Source organism: Cyprinodon tularosa, unplaced genomic scaffold (assembly GCF_016077235.1).
Source record: "Cyprinodon tularosa strain WSP-4 unplaced genomic scaffold, ASM1607723v1 ctg40, whole genome shotgun sequence".
Classification (NCBI taxonomy): domain Eukaryota; kingdom Metazoa; phylum Chordata; class Actinopteri; order Cyprinodontiformes; family Cyprinodontidae; genus Cyprinodon; species Cyprinodon tularosa.
The window spans coordinates 2,781,049-2,790,951 of NW_024039119.1; the positions used below are offsets into that span (position 1 = coordinate 2,781,049).

General features: G+C 40.5%; 1 pseudogene; it reads right to left on the minus strand.

The window, feature by feature from the left end:
* Positions 1-3,172: 3,172 nt before the first annotated feature.
* Positions 3,173-3,319, minus strand: LOC119791836 (annotated as a pseudogene).
* Between the last annotated feature and the right edge of the window lie 6,584 nt (positions 3,320-9,903).

The following is a 9,903-nucleotide window of genomic DNA, read 5'->3' on the forward strand; positions in this document are numbered from 1 at the left end:
CAAAATGTTGCTCTGGTCAGATGAGACCTCAGTTGAACTTTGTGGCCTGCAGGCGAATCGCTGGGGTGAAAGAAAATCGATCACCCTGAGTTCACCATGCCCTACTCTGAAACATGCAACAATCAGGATGCGGAGGTGCATTTTCTTCATCAAGGTTAGAAGCTTACAGAGTTAATGGGAAGATGGTATGCTGGGATGGAGGTTCACCTTACAGGAGTATAGCATTATTATACATCCAGTCGGATCTAAAATGACACAACTCAAATCCAACTGCTGGATTTCTGACTCACCTCTCTGCAGAATACTCCTTTTTTTGCAAATAACCTCAATATAAACTCTTGAGTGTTTTATGCAGCACAGAAAAGCCAAAATCACAGACAGAGTCTTGGTTCACAGAGGACAGACACTCAGCCTAGCTATTTGTGTCGCCTGGCTTCTGTCCACATAGACAGCTGAGAGTAGGACCAGGCGTGGAGGCAGCAGAATGCCACATTAGCCTCTCCATGCACACGCAGACTCAACACATGTCCCCACTTGCACAAAAAAACAGATTGCAACGCACTGTTTCTTAGTCACTCACTCCCAGCAACATGCTCACAGCTGAGCCCACACCAGCCACACATGCAGAGTGGAGCACATGTCAATAAAGGCTGAACAGATGCAGATCGTTGGGAGAGGTGGGGTAGCGCTGCAATGACACAAGCCCATCAACCCTATCAATCTGCATTCCCCCTCAGGGAAGAGCTACGACTGTGCATTTCCCTCACTACTGGTGCAAAAAAAAACCCAAAAAAACAATGCACCCCCCCTCATATTTTGGTGTTAGATTTCCCTGTCTTGTTTACATGACATAGACTAGACACAGCTGAGACAGAAACAGAAGATGAGTCATTCTCTGTCTGCACAGACATGTGTCTGTTTTTGTGATGAGTGAGTTTGAATATTTTCTAACGCCTGTGTCTTCCCAGATCCCTTATAGCCTCAAGGTATCAGGTCTGCATGGCAACACTCCGGGAAGAAGCATCAGAGTCCAAGAAGATATGTTAACCGTACTGCTAAAACCTCAGCAGAAGATATTTTCCACTGTCTGCTAAGGATCAGAAAAAGACAGATTAATGGATGTCTGTCATTTATCACCTAGAAGATAATTTAGGTGATAGATGACACAATATGTCCACAATTATAAACAAAAAAATCACTTTAAAGGGAAGGTTCTCATTTATGCAGGTCATAGTCATTCCAAAAAAAGAAAATTAAAAATAATTCACTGGACTTTGTTTCCACGTTTGAAGACTTTTCGCAGCCCCACCTCCTGTACAGAAGAGTGGAGAACCTTGTCTATTCAGCCAGGGCAACAATCCCCTTTAACAACCGACCTTTCAGACACTTAGGCTGCGTTCACACTGCGGGCCTTGATGCTCAATTCCGATTTTTTGGTGAAATCTGATTTTTTTGCGTTGCTGTTCACATTTCCAAATATATGCGATTTGTATGTGATCTCCTGTGTGAACCGCAGTCATTAAACGCAAGTGTCCCGCATGCGCAGTAGAGGATGCAATGACGTCACAGGCCGGCGTGCTCTGTGTTTACAGAAATAAACATGGATGGTAGTGCTGGAGCGCATCTAGTAATCTTTCCCAACCATAAAAACATATTTTCAGGACTGTTAAACATAAATACTGTTCTTCGCATCATCCGCCATGGTTGTTGTTATTCTTACCGCTTCTTCATAGCAAGACCCAGAATAGTGACCTTTGTCGGGTATTAATGGCGTTCAGGTCAAATGAATACGACCTGGCTGTTCAGACACAGGTTGCATTTGAAAAGATCAGATTATTATCGGATTCAGGGCCACATAGCCAAGTGGCCTGGGTCGCATTGGAAAAAATCCGATCTGTGATGTTCAGACAGCCATGAGAAGATCAGATCCAGGTCGCATGTGGGCCCAAAAGAATCGGATTTGTGTCACTTTAGGCTGCAGTGTGAATGTAGCCTCAGGCCCCGTCCACACGAAGTCAAAACGAACACAAAACGCTAATATTTTCCAGAACGTTTGTCGTAAAGACGGAGACGTAAAATAAATGTGATCGTCCACACGAATGCATGAAAACGCTGCAAAATGTATGCCAGGCCTGTAAGTGGCGCTGTGGTGCCAAAGCAAAAATAGGCGACGAAATGTTTGGCATGCGCACTAATATTTATACATGGTTGCCCTGCGGGTCCATTTTCGTGGTTCAGTCAAATTCAGGTGCTGAACTATGTCGTCGATATTGCTCTGTTCTTCCTGGAGATATTCCAGAAGAAGAAGACTCTGTTGTAAGCCCGACAGCAGGGGGAGTAGCATGAGCAGCAACCATTCAACACAGTACGGCGCCATTGTTGTTGTGATACTGTGTCGCGCATGCGTGTTTAGAGGCGACGCTATGACGCATGCGTGTAAAAAAAAAATGCGGTTAGAGCTTAAAGATGGAAACGCGAAAACGGCGTTTCAAAATCTTCCCCCTCTGAAGGCTTAATAAAAAAAAGATCGTTTACAGACCCCCGAAACGCCGGCTTCGTATGGATGAGAGGCTGGTTTGGTGAAATATTTGTGCGTTTAGGCCAGGGTTCGGCTTCGTGTGGACGGGGCCTAAGATGGGTACGGGGCATTTCAGGCTAACAAAAGAAGCCGAACGAGCCCCATTCCAAAGGGGTGGACCCCTTCATCTGTTCCAATTTGCATGTTTTCAAAAAAAAAAACAAGGCTTTTGTGGGCTACTGGATAAAACCTTGAACTCAACGCTTTTCCTGACTTTTTGAATTGAAAAAGCTTCCTGGATGGGAAACGAAACGTCTTCAAACTTGGAAACAAAGTCCAGTGGATTGTTTTTCGTTTTCTTTTTTTTTGGAATCGCTTATTTTTAAAGGAAATTAGAGGAGCCAACATTTAAGACTGAATATAATTCCTTCATTAGATTAGCATGTTGGTGTTTGATTTTAAATATAACAACAATAATAGTGTTTATTTTGACAGGATGCGTAATCTGCATATATCCATCACCTCTGCTTAGAGCACTGAGGGAACAGTCTGGGACTAAAGGTCTTTCTCAGTCTGTGATGTTAGAACCGGGTACTTGCAGCCTGCTCAGAAGACAGGCATCCTGCTCTAACCACTGGGATGCCACACCCCCCCTCGAATGCCAGGACACGACAACCACAAATTATGCAGTGGAGATTCCCACATTTTGGGGAATTCACAAAGGTCAGAGCGGCCTGATCGGATGTCCGCTTTGGGTGAACCACCTTCGTGATCATGGTATCTCCACTCCCCAAAAAGAAAGACAGAAGAAATAAGATGGTTAACCCACATAGATATGTTAACGCTGATTCTATTTAATCTCCTATACCTATTTATTGTACCTAGAACATTATTTATACAGAAACACAATTTTTTACTTAATTTTGGTGATGTTTTAAGTTCAATTTTAAGCTTAGAACTTTTATTATGGTTTAACAGAGTGAATCATGCATCAATGTTTTTAATCCATAAAATATAGGCTAGCAATATTTCCAAATAAATTCAAATCATTTGTGATTTAAAGTTGCACAACACACAAGATAAAGGTACGTTACTGTTGGCTATACTTTGCAGGATTAATTCTTTTTAGACAACTTTTTACGTCTACTCCTTACATTTATTTCCAACTATCTTTCTATTTCTTACATTTTAAAAATAGGCTCATAAGTTTTGTTTCATTTAAGCTAAATTTCGTTATGGCCTGTTGGTATAAATAAAATATTAATCCAGACAATGAATTTCTTTGTGGTGGGACTCAGTGCTGCCCCAACTTGTTGTTGGCCACAAACCAAAATAAATAGTTTTTCAAGATGATGCAAAGTTAAATTTGACACTGTTACCATTAGTAATAAAATTGAGAAACTCAAGGATAAGGAAGTTATCATCCAGGATTATAGAAAAAAGTTCCTTTAATATGGTAGGGCAGTAATCAGTATGAGGTTTAAAGCATCTGTCCTTAACATTTTTTCCTGCCTTTACATTTGAAAAATTGTACTTTTATACTTTTACTTGCTTAAGTTGATACTCTAAACCAGGGATCTTCAACATTTTCCAGGTCAAGGACCCCCAAACTGATGGCGAGACTGAGTGGGGACCCCCTAATTATACTGGTAATTATACTGGTTCTATAGTCACTCTATTACAGATGGAGTAATGTATGAAAGTAATTTCTCCCTGGGATTATTAAAGTATTTCTGATTCTGATTCCTGGTTGATGGGACAGGTGTTGTGAATGAAACGGTGCCCAGCTTGAAAGAGCTCCTGTATGTCGCTGAATGTGTGCATTGATGACTGAAAGACATCTTCTGCCTCCGTTTATCTGTTTACAGTCTGTTGAATTCATGCTATTGTCGATTTAAAGACATTTCAATTAGTGGAAAAAATTGCAGGAGGGAATATAAAAAAAAAAGTCTAATCAACCAAAACTTTTGCAACCCCCTGTTGAAGTAGCCTGACGTAGTCCTACTCAATTCTAGTCAGAATATGAGTCTGATACTGCTCCATAGAGCTGTGATTATGGGGCGTGTTTTGAACGAACCAGGAAAATAAATGCCTCTGCACTCAATTGGATAGACCTACAACCAATAAGAGCAACGGAGTGCGTGACGTATGTTAAGCGAGGCATAGTTGTTGTCAACAAAAATCAAAGCGTGCAGTTGCGCGCCTAGAATAAGAAGATGAGCCTTGATCGCGTTTCTCTTTTCCTCTTTTAAAATTAATTTGCTGTCGATATCTTCTAGAACAGACCTAATAGCAGAATCCACTCACCTAAACTCTCCAGCGGCAGCCATTATTGTTGTCGCCAAAGCGCGCTTTGGTCACGTGGTTGATTACGTTACTGTTGATCATCTGTCCATCATCGTATAAAGCCCGCCCTGACAATTTGATTGGATCGCCAGAGGGTGGGCGATAATACTCGCGCTACTATGGAGCAGAGCCAGACCGAACTTCCCGACCTCAAACCTTGTGGGCGGGACTAAGTTCGGAATGGCACCCAGGCTACTGTTGAAGACCTCCGCTCTAAACTTCTACAAAAGTGTTTTTAAACCGTAGGATTTATACTTTACTTGAGTAATAAACATTAATACTTTTGACTCCTCTACAAAACAGTACATCTTAGGAAAAACATTTTAACAATGTTGTCAGAGTTACACCAAAAAGAAGAATTAAACATGCTAACATGAGCCTATCGTACCAAAAGATAATTATACAAAATTAAATATTGGGTTTTCCCAAGTATTTTGTTTATAGTAAGGGTACCGTATTGGAAATAAATAAAAATAATTGACCGATACTCACCTCATTCGATATTAGTGCTTAAAGCAGGATTCTTTATGTACTTATCTTGTACTGTAGAATGAAAGAAAAGGCCTTATCAAGTGATATCAATAACACATAGAACAAAAGTTGATCCAGGTAATTTTCACCTATCAGTTTTAGAAACAATAAGCAGGACAATATCTGAGATTTTAGATGAAGGCCATTATAATCCGATAGCAGTTTTTTGGCTAATAACGGAGCAATATCTGACATTAATATGGGATTGGAACACCTTTAGTCCAGGGGTAACAAATTAAAAATCAGCAGGGTCTGAATAAAGATAATCATCAACCAATAAAGGTCCAGAGAAATTTTAAATTATAATCTGTTACTTTAAATGGAATTTAACACAGAAATAAAATGAGATGTTTTTGCATCTACGTTATCTTCGTTTTTAAATTAAAAAATAAAAATTTTCCATTTTAAAATTTTAAGTGTTTTTTGAAGTAGAAAACAACGTTCAGTTTGGTATAAGGACAATTTCCTTATTCACATATTTTATAAAACACCTGAACTGCCCATGTGTTTAGTTTTTTCTTTTTTCTGTCTTAATGAGAGCAGTGGGCTTTAGGCTGCCCTGCAAGGCTTTTAACCTGGGTTTGAATGAAGACAAAGCCATTCTAAAGCTCATATCAAGGAGCTCATTTTAAGCCTGGATCCATATTTATTTTTATTCTGTTCATGGTGGAGAATCCTGCTTCACAGCAGCAGGTTGAGACAAACATCCTCTAAATGTTCAGGGTCATCTTTGAGCACCATTTCACTTTCTTTCACCAGTTCACCACAGTTCTTCCAGCAGTCCACACTTTCTCTGCTCTCTTTTTCTCATCATCTTCTCCTTCTTTCCCATCGCCCGGCTTGCCACAGGTTTGCCTGCTGTGTCTAAAAGTAGCAGCAGCAGCAACCCAGACTGACTGCAGCTCACTGGCTCATTTGTAACACATATAGCCTGGAGCCGGACACTCTGGAGGGCTTTACCGTATTAACAGGAGAAGCAGCGCAATTGAAATTAGACACTGCCGTCGGACAATATGCAGTAATTTATATCTTTAATTTAATTTTATGTTTTAAATCAGGTTTAGCCAGCAGGAGGGTCCGGATCTGGACCGTGGACTGATAATCCGTGACCTCTGATCTAGTATAAAGTCTTTGGAATAAAGATGAAAGATAAACTGAATATACAATTTCTAATATTATTTTAATGACCATTCAAGATTCAGAAAAAGCTCTTTTTTTCTGGCTACTCGCACTCGTCGTCTCCCACTTCATCCCGGACTGGGCAGCAGGCTATTTTACATGAAACATTTTTTGGTGTATTCAGAATTAGAACTTAAGAAAAATTGATAAAAATCAAAGTATTAAAGGTATAGTGAAGGATGTTCTTTTTTGGGGTGGATCATCTAAATAAGTGGTCCTCCTAATTGTCAATCATTCTGGTGATATGTTTCCTGAGGCCTTCTTACGTGTTCGTCCCCATTTCCACTTACCGGTGGTGAGTCTGACATAGTGGAAATATTGCAAATCTTCTTTTGGAAAGTGAGCTTGTATGACCGATGCAAACAGCAGCTTTTAAACAGAGCATGCACCAGGAGAAAGGGGCTCCTGCATGCTCTTGCACACATTTAATAGGCGTTCCCTCTCAGGAGCGGGTGCAGGGTTGTGCATATGCATGTTTTATTTATTTTTATTAAGTGGAGAGGGCCTTTAAAACAGAACTTTAAAGGTGAACATAAATGTAAAAGGTTTAAGGAACCAATCAGTTGCATACCGTCTTAATAAATGTATTTAAAATTATTATGCACAGGGACATAACATCAGCCAGGACAACTTGTAAAGGGGCCATGGCCGATGTTGGAACTGCCCATCACCATGCTTAGCACTTATTTAACAAGTTTTAGTGCAGTATTACACTAAAGCTAAATAGCAGGACATTTGTTCAAGCTTTGAACAAATGTGGGCGGTGTCAGTAGCCACCTAGGAATCAAAGTCTGTAAGGAGATTAATTTTATTACCATATTTAAATTGATTCCAAAGGATCATTTTACTTATGGTTTAGCCCTGTTTTCTAAATCATATTATGATATAAAAGCATTATGCAAGAAATGTTCAGCTGATGAAATAACTGATCGTTTTCTGATTAACTAAACTGTTACTGTTTCCTAGAATGTTTTTAAAACTTTTTCTTCTAGGAACTATTATTATATCAGTAGCGGATGAGCATATTTCTCCTAGAGTAACTAATTCGATTAAACAATTATGCGACAGTTCAGATCAGCGACATGTAGAACGGTGGACAAATGATTGTTAAGAGCGTCTTATTTGGTACTAAAAGGATGGAGCTTAACAGCCAATACAGTTTGAAGCTCTACTGTAGAAAACGAGGGCGATCCTAACGGACATATTTATGTGTTAATGTCAAATTTATTCATATAGCACATTTAAAAAATACAGTTAAACAATGTGCTTCACAATTTAGCAATAGAAACAGCAAAATAAACATAAAGAAATTATTACATCTAAAGAAATGTGTGACGTAATCATACAATAAATAAAATTAATACTTCAGGAACTGCTCTATTTAAATCAAACAAAGAAAAAGATCATTACAAAAATGTATATTGATATTTATTTGGGATAAATTATTTGACTGGGATAAATTAACACAGCAGCTTTATATTTTTATGTTAATTTACATGGTCATTTTCACATAAAGCCACATGAATGATCTCTTATCTCCCCTTATCACTGTCGCCCACATGTTATTTCCACACTTTCCTCCCAATCAACACTGCGCATATGCTCCAGAATTTTTAAAACGTGGCGACACAAGAGCGTGATACTGCAGCCATTAGACGATGTGCTGCAGATTTGAAGAAGGGTTGAAGCTCTTGTATCCTGGTAAAGCACCTTCCGCTGGCATGCTGCCGTCACATCCTTTCTGTTGCCGGGTAAATCTGATATTTATGGCTGGTTTCAGATTTCCTAGACAAGACGGGAACCTTTTAATCAGGAAATATTGGTCTTTAGGTGACAGCTTTACTGAAGGTCTGAACCTTTGGTGAACTACTGTCTATTCATGTGTGGTTCTTAGTTTACCGTTCATCAGTGTTGTCCCTGCCTTGAGATGACATTTGTTGGGAACTGACACTGTATAAATAAACTGAATTGAATGAATCGTGTCATTTGAACTTTTATTTTTTTTATTGTACATCTTTTTATTACAACCAACCACTTTAATTTATTCAATCACAAATGTATTAATAAGACAAATACAAATAAAGATTTTTTAAAAACCCTTGTGTTCAGTTGCTTTAAATATAAAATCCATCCATTCGATCCATTTTCCGTCACGCTTATTCCAACTGGAGTCATGAGGGGTGCTGGTGCAGGTCTCCAGCTGTCTACGGGGGAGAGGCGGGGTTCACCCTGGACAGGTCGCCAGTCCATCGCAGGGCAACACAGAGAAAAACAGGCACACTCACACCTAAGGAGATTTAGAGAAGCCAATTATCATGGCCTCCCACAGTCCAAAATCATGGACTGTGGGAGGAAGCCGGAGTACCCGGAGAGAACCCACACTTGCACAGGGAGAACATGCAACCTCCATGCAGAAAGACCCTGTCATGTTGGTACCAAGGATTCTAACCCACATGCAGAACAAATGGACTCAGAGGGAAAAGTTTCAACAGTTTATTTAGATACACAATGTTAATAAAGAACTGATTCGGGGGAAAACGGGTCCAAGACTGGTCACGACTGGTTTCTCTGCAGAGAGGGACAGAATGGTTAGCTGATGTCCAAGTATGCTCGCAGGTTGAATGAGTGCAGGTCTGTACCGGTTCAGTGGTTTGAGCTGAGGGGCAGAGGAGGGGAACCAGGAGGGTCCAGGGCAGAAGGCAGGCAGAGGGCTTGGTAGAGGCAGAGACTTGATTTCTGATATTGCAGTTTCTGATCTGAGTGTCTCTTCCAGTTTCTTCTGAGAGCGGGCAGGCAGGTTACTGACAGATTGACTTTCCAAGGTTCTTCGGAGATCAGACAGGCTGGTTTCAGACTGAGAAACTCTTCCTGAGTTTCTGGGTTCAGACAGGTTCTTCCTAGGAAGCAGAGAGGACAAAAAACAGGTTAGGTTCTGGTTCAGGTTTCATGGGAGTCAGAGAAGCAGACAGGCAGGTCGGCTCAGGTTTGCTAACCATAACTGGCATAACACTCTGGCACTGGAGTGTTGCTCTGCCTCTCCTTAAATGCTGGTCTCCTGATGAGCAAACGAGCCGCAGGTGTGGTAGTCAGCTTCAGCTCCAGGAGACCTAGGGCGCCCTCTGTAGGAGAAAGGTGGACAGACCTCCAGATCCCAACAGACCCCAGGCTGGGAATCAAACCCACAACCTTCTTGCTGTAAGGCAGTGCTACCCACTGTGTCTATGAGTGGTAAAAATATAAAACCAGTCAGTTAAATTGGGTGTAAACAGATGTTTCAACAAATCACTTATCAATGTGATCAGTCAATAGATTTAACTTTTTGTGCCAAA